General features: G+C 43.7%; 1 protein-coding gene across 4 annotated transcripts in view; it reads right to left on the bottom strand.

Moving 5' to 3' along the window:
- LOC122940789 (solute carrier family 22 member 15-like) overlaps positions 1–17,558 on the bottom strand; it is a 281,156-nt gene that overhangs the window by 59,169 nt on the left and 204,429 nt on the right. The window lies entirely within an intron of this gene.

The following is a 17,558-nucleotide window of genomic DNA, read 5'->3' as shown; positions in this document are numbered from 1 at the left end:
TGCAAAGCCATTATCTTACATATACAGCCTGCTTCACATAGACAAGTGCTGTAGCCATGCAAATATATGGGGGCACCGTGTAGGCATATCACACTAGGGTGTGTGTGTAGACCCTAATGCTCTAAAACGTTAAGATTAAAAGGCCCTCACCAATCAGCTGTTTGCGAAGGCACAGATGCTCCTGTGGGTGCCATGGCCTTCTCGCAGCTTACCAATCACGGCGCCGCACATTGTGAAGCAGGCTGTGCTTAGTATTACAGCTCAGCCCCAATCACATCTATGGGGTTGAGTTGCGCCTAGGCCATGTGACCGATGAACGTGTCGTTAAGTCTCCATTGACATGTCCGCAATTCTGTCCCGCATTTTGCAGAATGGAATTATAGACCCATTAATTTATATGGGGCCGCACTATGTGCAGCCCGGATCCGGAATTGCAGATCCGCACTTCCGGGTCCGCAATTCCGTTCCCGAAAAAAATAGAACATGTCCTATTCTTGTCCGAAATTGCGGACAAGATTAGGCATTTTCTATTATAGTGCCAGTGACGTGCGGTCCACAAAATGCGGAACGCACATTGCCGGTGTCCGTGTTTTTCGGATCCGCAAAACACTTACGGGCGTGTGAATGGAACCTAAGCCTAGGAAAATCTGCAAAAAGGAAGCGGCGCTCACAGGAGCACTGGTGCCTTCTCAAACAGCTAATGCGCTGGAGTCCTGGGTGTCAGACCCCCACTGATCAGATACTGATGACCTATCCAGAAGATGGGTCATCAATATTAAAATCTCAGAAAACCCCTTTAATGATATGACATCCATAGCTTATCGGTGAGTGATTGACATCCTGTCGATCTGCAGCTCTGCAGTAGTTCCAGCTCTAGAACTACAGCTCCATCCATTGTGTAGTGGATAAAGGTGGGTACTGCAACACTGCTCTCACTGAAGAGAATAGGAGCAGAGCTGCAGAAGCAAGCTCCATTAACTGTGCACCAAGCTTTGAAATTTCTGCGTCAAGCTACCACCAAACAGTTGATAGGTAGAGGTGCGGGACCCCCGTGGGTCAATTATTGATGTCCTATCCTGAGAAAAATTCCTTTTAAAACCCCATCGAGTAGAACTCATCAATGTTGGTAATGACTTCCAGGGAGTTATTCTGACGGCCTGTTCGGAGTCTGGAAGGAATTTTCCCCCTAAAATTTGGATAATTGGCTTCCTCTGGGATAAACATTGCAGGAAAACAGGCTGAACTGGATGGATAGATGTTTTTCCCCAGCCTTCTAAACTATCTTTTTCCTTCAGTGTACAAGTATGACCACCACTAATGGATTGCAAGGTGGTCGTAACCATGGAAACGAGCAGTGTATAATGTGATAAAAAAATTAAACCAGCCAGCAAACGAGACAATATGGACAATCACAATACATTAGTAAGTGCCTTGTATTAATTTTCTCTACATAATAAATGCTATTTGCTAAAGTGAGACAACCCCTTTAGAAATGCTGAAGCATTTTTGGTCCACAGCTTGTATGTATTGTTATACTTCAGTCCTGTTCAGTGTGGGTTACCGTAGCCAGTCTAGATGGGAGCAGGAAGTAGCGGGTACCCGGGTGGCGCTAGAATGGCAGAGGAGGGGAGTCTTTTTTTTTTTTATATCGTTAAGCAACTCTGACTGTGTTGATTTTGAATAAGTGGAGCACCTCTTTAATATACGACACATGGGAGCACATCCCTTGAAGGATAAAAAATAAAAATAAAAAAATACAAAAAATGTATGTTTTCTCTATAGTCCATGCACAAGACCTGGGAATCGTGTGTAAATTAAGTGTAAAGATACAGAACGCCGTGCCTTGTACCACTGAGTCAGTATACTTCCCATGTGACTGTACGCAGTCATTGGGAGCAGTGACATTTTGTCAGATAAACCAACGTACCTCTTGTTAACACTTCATAGCTCCTAAACAGATTATATTCTGATTAGTATTATTACAAATTATACCAAAGACAAATCTTTCTATTACAGCCAGGGGAGCCGCATACAAAGCAAAGACGAGGGTTGCAGGGTATCCATTAAGGTTAATTCCACATGAAAAGAAAAACGTGCCCTTAGCAACCATAATCCTCAATGGGCACTCATTAATTCTGGAGGGGGGTGTCATTTCAGTCTCGTCTTAGGTCATAATTCACCACTGGTATATTTTACTTCTATGTAGCAACAGGATAAAAGCACAAATTCCAATGTTTTCCAACATTAAACTCGTGCATACAGTAGGTGTCTAGGTCGAGATTTTAACGAGGGACCAATTTATATTCAAGGTGTGATGTATGCGACAAAAAAAGAAAAAACCAAAGTATTTTGTGGTTTAAAAACAGTAAATTCACACGTCCCCTATGATTATTTTATTTTTTTACTGTCTACCAAGCAATGCTAAATTGGCCTGGAGAGATATGAAAAGCCAAAAACCATGTCGTGCAGCGCGCATATATTTTATACTTGTCAACAAGCAAATGGCTGTCGGAGTCATTGACTCCTAATGACATGGCTTACACAATGACTGGTAAATGCAGACTTTAATGGGGTTTTCTGAGCAACCGAGATTGTTTAATTAGCTCATATTAATTAAAATGTAATCTAGTTCATTTCATGACATAGCGGGATCAGCATGGTGGACCTACTGAAATTATAAAAAAAAGAAAACTGCAAAGACTACAAAGAATAATTGTGCTCCAAAGATGAATGAAAACGTGAAAGCCAAAACCCGGTAATGCAGTCAATCGTATTGTCAACTCTGTAATTTCCAACTAAAAAGGATTAAAGGGCGGTCGCATCTAGAATTGTAAAAATACGCTGCTTGCTACTGATCATAGCCTCAATGGTCGGGTCAACCGTTATAGAAGAGTAGGGCGGCAATAGACCTTTTTCATAGCCCCAAAATAGGCTGTAAATATGAATTTATTTATTTTTTACCCCCATGCCCAGATGAAAAACATGGCAGCTGTGGCCAATAGGGTCTACTAAGATTACGGTCACGTGTCGGTTTTTTTATGCAGGTTTTGAAGCCAAAACCACCATCAACTTCAGCGCTGGAGTCCGCTCAATACACAGTGCAAGCACAAGCAGATGAGTCCTGATATTCATGATGCTCCGGCTATACCGGCCACTGGGTGCTAGAGCCAGGACCTGATGAATATCCGTACTCAGTGGGGGACATGTATTAAGCATGTTGATCCAGAATTATGGCGTATGGGATCACTAAAATATCAAACCTGCACTGAGGGCAACTTAATTTCTCACAGTTTGAACTGTCTCTGGTTCTCATGCACTTCCTCCCCAGGGGACATCGTTGCCACTAAGTATATTCCTTTTAAGCCTGCAACATACATCATACCTAAAACATACTTATGGACCACAAAACCACATCTTCTACATCACCTTAAAGCACTGGTGGGCAATATGAGTCAGACTGACTTTGACCATGAACAATGTGCCTCCATGCATACTGAGCCACAAGCTGATAAGATAATGTCCGCTATAGCAAAGTGTCAGGCAGCGCTAAGCGCGAAAATTGATCATTTACATTAACTGTCTGCGCCATGAGATAGACAAAATGAGAGATCGTAGAAAGGAGGTTGAGCGTTGCCTGAGTAATGTGGAAGATTCAGTGGAGGATGCGGAGAACCGCAACCGAAGAAATAACATTAGAATTCTCAGACTACCTGAAAGAGTGGAGGGCTCCACACCAGAGATCTATGCGGAACAGCTGATTCGAAGCCTCCTTGGGTCCATAGAGCTATTGCCAAGCTTTGTCGTGGAGAGAGCCCATAAGATTCCTACAAGACCTCTTCCTCTGGGTTCCGCACCAAGGCCTTTCATTATGAAAATTTTGAACTATAGAGACAAGGATTCCATTCTAACAGCAGCCAGGAAAAAGAAGGAGATTCAATATGAAAATGTAAAGATCTCCTTTTATCCAGACTTCACGACTGAAGTGCAGAAACAACGCATACAATATACGAATGCCCGAGCTCGCTTCCAAGAGTTGGGGATCAAGTATGTGATGCTGTACCCGTCTAAGCTGCGGATCCAGGATGGTGATCGAGACAGATTCTTCCAGACTCCAGAAGAAGCATCGGACTGGATTGACTGACAGCATCCGAGATGAAGAGCGAGTTACAGTTCTGCATATAACCCGCTCAAGCAAACTACCACTGCTTACTTTTCTTATTTCCTTTTCTGGGGTTTGAGGGAATGACACTGCTCTTTGGGGTGCTCTTGTTTTATTATGTAGTTGTGGCACCCTCCTGTTGGAAGTAGGATAACTTCTAACTAATTTGCAGTATAATTATTGATAGGGGTTAAGCTCCATCTTTGGTCAGTTCTTAGTTTCAATTGTCCTAGAGGGTACCTTAAATATCCCTCTATGTTCCATTTAGATAGGCAGATAGTGCCTTAGTCTTCCATAAGTTCTTCCTACGTAGGTTAGGGACAAATAGGCTCAGACGAGTTGGGGATGTTTGGGAGGGGTGGAGTTGTGGTAGGGAGTTCCAGTCTTTTCCTACTTTGGTGTGTATGTGCGTGTGAATGGGGCAGCGACTCTGACGAACACCGGGTGTGGTGGCACATGTAAGCTGATCTCCTGAAATGTCCGGCAGTTAAATGATAAAGGTAAAGAGGTCCTTAGTGTTCAATTATATAAATAAATACAGACGTGGACAAAATTGTTGGTACCCTTTGGTCAATGAAAGAAAAAGTCACAATGGTCACAGAAATAACTTTAATCTGACAAAAGTAATAATAAATTAAAATTCTATAAATGTTAACCAATGAAAGTCAGACATTGTTTTTCAACCATGCTTCAACAGAATTATGTAAAAAAATAAACTCATGAAACAGGCATGGACAAAAATGATGGTACCCCTAGAAAACACAGAACATAATGTGACCAAAGGGACATGTTAATTCAAGGTGTGTCCACTAATTAGCATCACAGGTGTCTACAACCTTGTAATCAGCCATTGGGCCTATATATATGGCTCCAGGTAATCACTGTGTTGTTTGGTGATATGGTGTGTACCACACTCGACATGGACCAGAGGAAGCAAAGGAAAGAGCTGTCTCAAGAGATCAGAAAGAAAATTATAGACAAGCATGTTAAAGGTAAAGGCTATAAGACCATCTCCAAGCAACTAGATGTTCCTGTGAGTACAGTTGCACATATTATTCATAAGTTTAAGATCCATGGGACTGTAGCCAACCTCCCTGGACGTGGCCGCAGGAGGAAAATTGATGACAAATCTAAGAGACGGATAATCCGAATGGTAACAAAAGAGCCTAGAAAGACTTCTAAAGAGATTCAAGGTGAACTTCATGCTCAAGGAACATCAGTGTCAGATCGCACCATCCGTCGTTGTTTGAGCCAAAGTGGACTACATGGGAGACGACCAAGGAGGACACCATTGTTGAAAACGAATCATAAAAAAGCAAGACTGGAATATGCCAAACTACATGTTGACAAGCCACAAAGCTTCTGGGAGAATGTCCTGTGGACAGATGAGACAAAAATCGAAGTTTTTGCCAAGGCACATCAGCTGTATGTTCACAGACGAAAAAATGAAGCATATCAAGAAAAGAACACTGTCCCTACTGTGAAACATGGAGGAGGCTCTGTTATGTTCTGGGGCTGCTTTGCTGCGTCTGGCACAGGGTGTCTTGAATCTGTGCAGGGTACAATGAAATCTCAAGACTATCAAGGAATTCTAGAGAGAAATGTACTAGCCAGTGTCAGAAAGCTTGGTCTCAGTCGCAGGTCATGGGTCTTGCAACAGGACAATGACCCAAAACACACCGCTAAAAACACCCAAGAATGGCTAAGAGGAAAAAATTGGACTATTCTAAAGTGGCCTTCTATGAGCCCTGACCTCAATCCTATTGAGCATCTTTGGAAGGAGCTGAAACATGCAGTCTGGAAAAGGCACCCTTCAAACCGGACACAACTGGAGCAGTTTGCTCATGAGGAGTGGGCCAAAATACCTGCTGAGAGGTGCAGATGTCTCATTGACAGTTACAGGAAGCGTTTGATTGCAGTGATTGCCTCAAAAGGTTGCGCAACAAAATATTAAGTTAGGGGTACCATCATTTTTGTCCATGCCTGTTTCATGAGTTTATTTTTTTACATAATTCTGTTGAAGCATGGTTGAAAAACAATGTCTGACTTTCATTGGTTAACATTTATAGAATTTTAATTTATTATTACTTTTGTCAGATTAAAGTTATTTCTGTGACCATTGTGACTTTTTCTTTCATTGACCAAAGGGTACCAACAATTTTGTCCACGTCTGTATAACCCAGATGTTCTTATCTTCCAGGAAACTCACCTCTGCCGTCAAAATGTAGTGGAGCTTAAAAGACCATGGGTAGGATACGTGTACCATGCAACCTATTCTAACTATGCCAGAGGTGTATCCATACTGGTTAGTAAAGCACTGCCGTTTCAGTTGAGTTCCATGCACATGGATCCGCCTGGGAAGTACATACTGCTGCAGGCCACTATTAGAGCTTATTATTATTATTATTTATTATTAAAGCTCCATTCATTCCATAGCGCTGAACAAATGAGAAGAGGTATACATACATAATACAGACAATTGCACTAATCATAAACAAGACGAGGTTACAAACTGGTATAGAAGGAGAGAGGGCCCTGCCCGTGAGGGCTTACAATCTACATGGTATGGGAGAAGGACACAGTAGGTGCGGGTGAAGTTGGTCATAGCGGAGGAGGCAGCAGGGTCACTGGTTGTAGGCTTGTCTGAAGAGGTGGGTTTTCAGGTTTCTTTTGAAGGATTCCACTGTAGATGAGAGTCTGATATGTTGGGGTAGCGAGTTCCAGAGTATGGGGGATGCACGGGAGAAATCTTGGAATCGATTGTGGGAAGAGGCGATAAGAGGAGAGAAGGAGGTCTTGTGAGGATCGGAGAGTGCGTGTGGGGGTGTATCGGGAAAGTAGCTCAGAGATGTAGGGAGGGGACAGGTTATGGACGGCCTTGTATGTAATCTCTCAGCAGAAATAGTGGAGCCGGCTGGAATATGGCTGCCCGGGCCATAATCTGGTCTAAAACCTCCCTATCAAAAAGTGGGGGGGACATATATCCCTGCAACCAAAACAGCACTGTTTTGGTTGCAGGGATATACACTCACCTAAAGAATTATTAGGAACACCATACTAATACGGTGTTGGACCCCCTTTTGCCTTCAGAACTGCCTTAATTCTACGTGGCATTGATTCAACAAGGTGCTGATAGCATTCTTTAGAAATGTTGGCCCATATTGATAGGATAGCATCTTGCAGTTGATGGAGATTTGAGGGATGCACATCCAGGGCACGAAGCTCCCGTTCCACCACATCCCAAAGATTCTCTATTGGGTTGAGATCTGGTGACTGTGGGGGGCCATTTTAGTACAGTGAACTCATTGTCATGTTCAAGAAACCAATTTGAAATGATTCGAGCTTTGTGACATGGTGCATTATCCTGCTTGAAGTAGCCATCAGAGGATGGGTACATGCTGGTCATGAAGGGATGGACATTGTCAGAAACAATGCTCAGGTAGCCCGTGGCATTTAAATGATGGCCAATTGGCACTAAGGGGCCTAAAGTGTGCCCAGAAAACATCCCCCACACCATTACACCACCACCACCAGCCTGCACAGTGGTAACAAGCATGATGGATACATGTTCTCATTCTGTTTACGCCAAATTCGGACTCTACCATTTGAATGTCTCAACAGAAATCGAGACTCATCAGACCAGGCAACATTTTTCCAGTCAACAGTCCAATTTTGGTAAGCTCGTGCAAATTGTAGTCTCTTTTTCCTATTTGTAGTGGAGATGAGTGGTACCCGGTGGGGTCTTCTGATGTTGTAGCCCACCTTTTTTTTTCCCATTCTGACATTCAGTTTCGAGTTCAGGAGATTGTCTTGACCAGGACCACAACCCTACATGCATTGAAGCAACTGCCATGTGATTGGTTGACTAGATAATCACATTAATGAGAAATAGAACAGGTGTTCCTAATAATTCTTTAGGTGAGTGTATGTCCCCCCCACTTATTCACTATCACGTATAGACCTAGCATTTCCCAATCAAAAGGGACTTGCATGGGTAAAGGCAGCTGAATATCTACCTGGTGGTAATTCTGACCATGCCCCACTCTAGATTATTCTTACACAGCCACTAGGCCATCCACTTACTAACTGGCTCCTAAACCGTATTTGGTTGATGGTGCTTCCAGTGGAGCAGAAATGTAGGGAAGGGCTATCAGAGTTTTGGGAAATTAACACAGGTTCTTCCAATACGTTGATAGAATGGGACACATGCAATGCACTTATGAGGGGGGTACTGATAGCAGCAATAGCAACGCATGGGGCTGAACTACTCTCCACACGTAAAAAGCTGGAGTAGAAGTTGGTAATTGCAGAACAGACTTTCATTGCAGATCCCACAGTGGAAAATGAGGCAGTATGGCATTCAGCTCAGAGGTTATACACCTTACATTTGACCGAATACATAAAGAAACGTGTGTTAGCACAGAAGATTTTTTCCCGAGGGCGACAGGAGCGGTAAAGCTTTGGCATATTTGGCAAGGACAGAAACTCCACAGACAGTGGTAGCAGCAATCAGGAATGAATTGGGTGAGATGATTACTACCCCAGAGGTTATATGTGAGCAATTTGTAAATTACTACTCTACTCTTTACTCCTCTAAAATGTTGAGGCCATGGGAGGAACTAAGAAGCTTCCTAGAGAATACTTCCCTTCTCTGCTTAACTCAGTCAGAGGGACAGGTATTGAATGCTCACATTACTCCAATAGAAATCCAAACTGGCATTCTTTCCATTGCAAAGGGGAGGACCTCCGGTCCGGATGGCTTTCCGGTTGAGTGCTATAATTTTCAGATAGATGAAGTTGGTCAAAGGCTGAGTAAGTTATTTGCATACAGACTGGAGCACAGGACACTCACTACCTGCGTCTTTTGATGAAGCCACAATAGTTGTGATCAACAAAGCTGGGAAACCACCGGACCAATGTAGTTCTTATCGCCCCATTTCGCTGATAAATACAGATGCTAAACTTCTACAGTAGCTAAAGTTTTGGCACTTCGGTTATCTTCAGTCATTCTATCTATTGTTGGTACTGACCAGTCGGGTTTTATGCCAGGGAAAAGCCACCGATATAAACCTGAGCCGTCTATTCACCAATCTACAGGTATCCCATGACAATGCTGGCAGTAGAGCGATTGCCTCATTAGATAATGAGAAGGCATTTGACTCGGTCGAGTGGAGCTTCATGTGGGAAGCATTAAAGAAAGTGGGGGTCCCCCAGAACTTCCTCAAATGGCTAAACTTGCTCCATCTGCAGCCGACAGCCTGGGTGAGAGTTAATGGGTATTTGTCCAAATCATTCTCATTGGGAAGGGGTACTAGACAGGGATCGACCGATTATCGGTTTTACCGATATTATCGGCCGATATTCAGGTTTTTCAATGTTATCGGTATCAGCATCTATTTTGCCGATATGCTGATAACGAATCGGGAACCGTGTTCCCTCAGCAGCACAGGGGAGAAGGAAGCAGTGTCTCCCTCCCCCTGTGCCGCTGCCACCAATGAGAGGAGAGAGGAGAAGAGGAGGGGAGGGGCTGTGGCCATTGCGCCACCAATGATGTTGACTCACTCATTCATTCAACAGGACGCGGGATCTGGCTGCAGAATCACATAGCCGGCTCCCGACCTCTATACACACAGCAGACAGTATCACACAGGACAGGATTAGATACACAGCTCAGCAGCCAATATCACACAGGATAGGATTAGATACACAGCTCAGAAGACGGTATCACACAGGTAAGGATTAGATACACAGCTCAGCAGACAGTAGCACACAGGATAGGATTAGATACACAGCTCAGCAGACAGTATCACACAGGATAGGATTAGATACACAGCTCAGCAGACAGTATCACACAGGATAGGATTAGATACATAGCTCAGCAGACAGTATCACACAGGATATGATTAGATACATAGCTCAGCAGACAGTATCACACAGGATATGATTAGATACATAGCTCAGCAGACAGTATCACACAGGATATGATTAGATACACAGTTCAGCAGACAGTATCACACAGGATATGATTAGATACATAGCTGAGCAGACAGTATCATACAGGATATGATTAGATACACAGTTCAGCAGACAGTATCACACAGGATATGATTAGATACACAGTTCAGCAGACAGTATCACACAGGATATGATTAGATACACAGTTCAGCAGACCGTATCACACGTGACAGGATTAGATACACAGCTCAGCAGACAATATCATACAGGATCGGATTAGATACACAGCTCAGCAGACAGTATCACACAGGATAGGATTAGATACATAGCTCAGCAGACAGTATCACGCAGGATAAGATTAGATACACAGCTCTGCAGACAGTGCGGCAGGGTGCTGTAGATGTCACTGTTATAGTGGATAGTGTCGCTATCTTTTAACGACACACAGAAACATTAAATGAAATACATGAAATATACCCATGCGAAGCTGAGTCCTTCTGCTAGTACTATATAGCCACACAATTGAATTACGCATTCTGATGGATTAGGGCAGATTCAAACAACCCTACGGTGGTGCTGGAGAAGGGCAGACACAGCATATGCTGTGAAGATACGAGATGTGCAGCACCTGAAACTACGGATACTGGAAGCCTGTGCTAGCATTTCTCCTGCGATGTTGCTATCAGTGTGTGAAGAGTGGGAGAAGAGGGTTGCATTGACAATCCAACACAATGGGCAGCACATTGAACACATTTTATAAGTGGTCAGAAACTTGTAAAAAACTTATGAAAGAATAAAGTTACGTTAAAACCAAGCACACCATTGTTTTTCTTGTAAAATTCCCAATAAGTTTGATGTGTCACATGACCCTCTTCCTATTGAAATAACAAAAGTTGGATTCAATATGGCCGACTTCAAAATGGCCACCATGGTCACCACCCATCTTGAAAAGTTTCCCCCCTCACATATATTAATGTGCCACAAACAGGAAGTTAATATCACCAACCATTCCCATTTTATTAAGGTGTATCCATATAAATGGCCCACCCTGTAGAATTGAAGGGATATCCCCTAATTTAACTAAAGGATTTAAACACCAGGATATACATTTCTTCCATATCTTATGGCAGATTTTACAAGTGATTTTTTTTCCTATTGGCTAACATAATGCTGACTACAGAATCTGAAAGGCCCCTAGATGCAACAATTAGCCTTTCAGGATCCATCTCGACAGGCGCAGACTTTTGGATCAGAGACCGGACCTTGTGTTAGAAGGTCCCGGGACCACGGCAGAATCAAGGGGTTCTCCCTGGACATTTTTGTCATGAGCGTGTACCATGATTTTCTTGGCCAGTCTAGTGCTGTTAGAATGACATTTACCCTGTCTTCTCGTATCTTTCTCAAGACTCTCGGTATTAGAGGCAATGGGGGAAAGCAATACGCTACAATGAGATTCCACCTGATCACTAGTGCATCTGTTCCTGCACTTTCTTTGTCCCTGGGATCCAAGGAGTAGTAGATCGGTACCTTTGCATTGTTCTTGTTTGCAAATAAATCTTATTGTGGTAACCCCCATTTCTGGACTAGAGAGTTGAATATTTCTTTCTTTAAACTCCACTCTCCTGGATCCAATCTTCTTCGACTTAGAAAATCTGCCTGGACATTTTGTGTCCCTTTCAAAAAGAAACACTGACGGAGCTGACATACTTTTCCGCCAATAAAAATATCTTGGTGGTTAGGGATAGTAGGATTTTGCTCCTTGTACCACCCTGACGGTTTATGTATGACACCACCTTCTTGTTGTTCCGATCTGATTTGAACATTGCAACACCTCAGTTCTTCTGAAAAATAAGCCAGGGCTTCTCCTACTGCCTCAGTTCCCGGCAGTAGGATGACTGCCTCCTCACAGTCTGTGACCACTCCCCCTGGGTTGACAGACTCTGAAGATGAGCCCCCCAACCCCATAGGCTGGCATCTGTAGTAAGGATTACTGGGTCCCTCACCACCCATGACACTCCGTTCTGGAGATTGTGTCTTATTTCCCACCAATTCAGAGATATTCTGATATCCTCTGGAAGTGTAATCAGTTTGTCCAACGATTCCTGCCTCCGATCCCAATGTTGTAACATAACTTTGAAGGAATGCCAGGAATGCCATTGGGCCCAGTTCACTGCTGGGAATAGAAGCTGTTAGAGACCCAATGAGGGCTATTGTTTGTCGGAATTTATGGGACTTTTTCCTTTTGAAACGTAATATCTGGGATTGGATTTTCAGTATTTTTTCTTCTGGCAGGAAACACATTAGCTTGACCGAGTCTATGAGAATGCCTATAAACACGATCTTCTGTAGGTAGAATATGCAAATTTCCCAGTTTACTATCCAACCCAAACTCTCTAATCTGCATCTGGTCTTTAACAGATTGTTTTCTAGGTCTGTTCTGGAATCGCCTACTATTAAAAGGTTGTCCAAGTAAGGTATTACAAGGACATTTTCTTTCCTCAGGGGTGAGATCATCTCCAACATTATCTTTGTAAAAAGACAGGGTGCTGTAGTTATTCCAAAGGGGAGGGCTTGAAATTGAAAATGCTTTATTTGTCTTTGAATCCACACCGCTATTCTTAGATACCGTTGATGATTCTGGTGAATAGGTATATGGAAATATGTGTCCTTTAGATCCAATGATGCTAGAAAGACCCATTCCTGCAGAGCGTTTACCATGGACTTGATCAATTCTATCTTCAACTTCTCATATTTGATCGACTTGTTTAATTTTTTTTAGATTTATAATTAGACTAGATTTCCCGTATGGTTTGGCTACCATGAACACTGTAGAATAATACCCTAGACTGATTTGATTCGATGGTACCGGCAAAAGAACTTCCATGTCTACTAAGTCCAGAATTCCCTGCTCCAAACAGAGTTAAAGAGACCGGGAGCTCTGGACCGTAGTGACAACAAATATTGTGGGGTAACATTGAGAATGCTGTAACCCTGAGAAAGTACGTCTATCAACCAAGGGCTTGGAGAAAAAACCTTCAGGACTCCACAAACTCTCTCAATCTTCCACCCACCAGACTTCCGGCGTCATTTTTTTGAGGAATCGGTATTGCGAGGATTTAAGAGGAACCCTCTCCCTTTACTCTGTTTGTTGGATCTCCATCCTTCCATTTTTCCTTTTTTATTTTGAAACTGGTCAGTTTATTTTTTTAACTAAAAAAAAAATAAAAATGGATTTTTTCTCTTCCTTTTATCTTCTCTAAAGCTTTTCTTAGAGTCAGAAGACTTCTCAAGAATTTTCTTCAGAAGTTTCCCAAATAGCAGCTCGCCATAAGAAAGGAATACTACAGAGCCTACATTTAGAGCCGGACTATGAATTTAGCCATAGCGCTCTTCTCGCGCTATTGGCTAAAGCAGTGGTCCTGGCGGTAAGCCTTACCGAGTCCCCCCTTAGTGTTGGACAGGAAGTCAACAGCTTTTAGTAGCATGGGAAAATACTCTGCAAAGCTTTTATAAGGTGTATTTGATTATAGCAAACAGCTTTTAAGGGACCTGGCAACAGAAGTAGCTGCGATATTAGGTTTGAATTGGGATGCCGCAGTATACCAGATTTTCCTGAGATTTGAATCTAGCTTTTTGTTAATGGGATCACAAAGAGATTCCGTAATTTCAAATTGTAAGGAGGAACCTTTAGCTAACTTAGAATGTTGTCTATTTTAGGACAATTTAAAAGAAGGTTTAGATTTTGGTCATCAAAGGGTAGTCTCTTTTTAATTGTTTTGGGTACGAAAACCTTCCTTAAGATAAGGATAAGTGAATGCAAATTTTTATGTACTGGGAACACCCTCTTTTTCCTTTCCTTTCCTCTAATCCAGAAAACATTTTATCTACTGTAGAGTGGATCTCTGAACCTTTTCCTCCTTAATTTCCATTGTCGCCCTGACCGCTTTAATAGGCCATTAATATCCTCAGAAGAAAACAAATAATTTTTTTAATTCACTGTCTCTACCAGAATCAGAGTTGTTTTTTCCTCCCAATCTGAGAAATCCTCAAAGGATGAGGATGAAAAAGAGGGTGATCCTTTCCTGGACCAGTGTTTGGAGGTGGACGAGAGGTGCTGTATCATATCTTTCATTTCATCTCTCAAGGAAGGTACTTCTTCTCTTACTATATCGTCTGTAAATTTTTTACATATTTTTTGGGGGTATTTATCTAGAAGCCTAGCCGCACAAACACCACATGTAAGAGACTTAGGTCTCTTTCAGACGGGCGAGTTTTTTGCGCGGGTGCAATGCGTGAGATAAACGCATTGCACCCGCACTGAATCCGGAACCATTCATTTCTATGTGGCTGTGCACATGAGCGGTGATTTTCAGGCATCACTTGTGCGTTGCGTGAAAATCGCAGAATGCTCTATATTGTGCGTTTTTCACGCAAGGCAGGCCCCATAGAAGTGAATGGGGCTGCATGAAAATCACAAGCATCCGCAAGGAAGTGCGGATGCGGTGCGATTTTCACGCATGGTTGCTAGGTGACGATCGGGATGGGGACCCGATCTTTATTATTTTCCCTTATAACATGATCATAAGGGAAAATAATAGCATTCTTAATACAGAATTCTAAGTAAATTAGCGATGAAGGGGTTAAAAAATAATAAACAAATTTAACTCACCCCATCCACTTGGTCGCGTAGCGGATCTCCTCTTCTTTCTTCAGGACCTGGCTAAAGGACCTTTGATGACGTCACTGCGCTCATCACATGATCCATCACATGGTCCATCACCAAGGTGATGGACCATGTGATGAGTGCAGTGACGTTATCAAAGGTCCTTTACCCAGTTCCTGAAGAAAGAAGAAAGAGGAGATCCGCTACGCTACCAAGTGGATGGGGTCAGTTAAATTTGTTTATTATTTTTTAACCCCTCCATACCCAATTTACTTAGCCTTCTGTATTAAGAATGCTATTATTTTCCCTTATAACCATGTTATAATGGAAAATAATAAAATCTACAGAACACCTAACCCAAACCTGAACCTCTGTGAAAGAGGCCTTAGACTTCTGTGCTATTTTAGATTTAACTGACACATCCTTGTCACTCTTAAACAAAAGAAAGAGAGAAAAGGCACATTAAAGTAACTTCTGCAGTCCAGTACTCATGACCTCTGCCTTGCATTTACTCACTGTCAGGCTGCTCCACACATTCCCCCGATTCCATCGTTCTCAGGGAAGCTGGGGCTGAGGACTGCAGGAGATTGCTGGTAAGAGGGCGACTTCCACCTGTTCCTGACGTCATCCGTACGGCACTCACCAAATAACGTTACCCACCAGAGCCCGGAATCTCGGGTAGCAGGCAGCCAATAGAATCCGAAGGAATTCCATTTCAGTGTCCGGATGCCGCCCACTCTACTGGTGCACTTGTGAGATAGCTTTCTGGCCTCGGCGGGCGCACGTGTACGGGACTTACTTGCCCAAGGTAAGCCCCGGACGTCCGCAACTGTGGCCGCAATTTCTCCTGCTTCTTTAGTAAGTAGAAAACCTTGTACCGAGGCACAGGTACTCCTCTTCCTCTTCTGCCTGGCAGGGACAGGAAGACACCGAGGATTGCATGGAGGTGGGTCCTCTTGAAGCTTCCAGTCCCTGCCTGGTAGGAGGAGGATAATCTCATAGTAAGGTGCAGTCATGGAGGTGAGGGGAAAAGTCACATTTTACAAGAGGCGTGCGCCTTTTGATACATGAGGTAAAACAAATCACCACTTTTGATTTGTAACGTTAGTATGTTTTTGGCGCACATTACGCCATTATTGATAAATGACCCCCATTGTCTTGCACTGTGTATTAAGCTGCTCGAGCGCTGGAGCTCGGTCAATACAGAGCGCGCGGCTATGAGTCCTGGCTGCATTGTGACTACACATAGAGGGGCAGAAAGTTAGCCCTTATCTCGATGTTCAGTTACATTGTAGTGCGGGAAGGGGTAAAAGAGTGCACTACAGAGAAGGACTAATAAATACAGAGATTTCCATTTTTGGACAAAATTATTCATTGCTACATTTGTCAATTTATATGATAAAACTCACAACTGCAACAACTATCACTAAGGGTACCATCACACTAGCATTTTTGCTGGATCTGGCAGGGTTCAGCAAAAACGCTTCCGTTACTGATAATAGAATCATCTGCATCCGGTATGAACGGATCTGGTTGTATTATCTTTAACACATCTTTAACATTGCCAAGTCGGATCAGTCATTAAAGGGGTTCTCCGGGCTTAACCTGTAAGCGCTGTGCAGGAGTGACAGCATAGCAATCAGCCACAGAGGCAAACTGGGATGGGGGAGAGGCACTGTAGAATTGTGGATGGCACTCTGGGGCAATCAGGATGGCACATTGGGGCACTGGATTTCACTGGGGCACAGTGGATGACACATAGGGGCAATAGATGGCACAATGAGGGAACTGGATGGCACAAGGGGGGCAATTGATGGCAAAAAAGGGGGCACTGCATGGCATAGTGGGGGTACTGGATGGTACTAGGGGGCACTGGATGGCATTGGATGGCACAAGGGGGCACTGGATGACAAATAGGGGGCATTGGATGGCACTAGGGGCACTGGATGTCACTGTTATGGGGAACAGTGGATGTCACTGTCATGGACGCACTGTGGATGTCATTATTATGGGGGCACTGTGGATGTCATTGATATGGGGGCACTGTGGATGTCACTGATATGGGGGCACTGTGGATGTCACTGTTATGGGGCACTGTGACTGTCACTGTTATGGGAGGCACTGTGGATGTCATTGTTATTGGGGCACTGTGGATGTCACTATTATGAGGCACTGTGACTGTCACTGTTATGGGGGGCACTGTGGATGTCACTGTTATGGGGGGCACTGTGGATGTCACTGTTATGGGGGGCACTGTGGATGTCACTGTTATGGGGGGCACTGTGGATGTCACTGTTATGGGGGGCACTGTGGATGTCACTGTTATGGGGGGCACTGTGGATGTCACTGTTATGGGGGGCACTGTGGATGTCACTGTTATGGGGGCACTGTGGATGTCATTGATATGGGGGGCACTGTGGATGTCACTGTTATGGGGGGCACTGTGGATGTCACTGTTATGGGGTACTGTGGATGTCACTGTTATGGGGGCACTGTGGATGTCACTGTTATGGGGGGCACTGTGGATGTCACTGTTATGGGGGGCACTGTGGATGTCACTGTTATGGGGGGCACTGTGGAAGTCACTGTTATGGGGGCACTGTGGATGTCATTGATATGGGGGCACTGTGGACGTCACTGTTATGGGGGCACTGTGGACGTCACTGTTATGGGGGCACAGAGGGGCGTGGCCAGCACTGGAAAGCTGAGATGAACGAGTCGGGCTCCACCCCTCAGTGCACTTAAGCCAATATTTGCATAAAGAATAAAAATCTTCTTCCT

The sequence above is a fragment of the Bufo gargarizans genome, chromosome 6 (assembly GCF_014858855.1).
Source record: "Bufo gargarizans isolate SCDJY-AF-19 chromosome 6, ASM1485885v1, whole genome shotgun sequence".
Lineage (NCBI taxonomy): Eukaryota > Metazoa > Chordata > Amphibia > Anura > Bufonidae > Bufo > Bufo gargarizans.
This window is presented reverse-complemented; position numbering and strand designations above follow the sequence as displayed.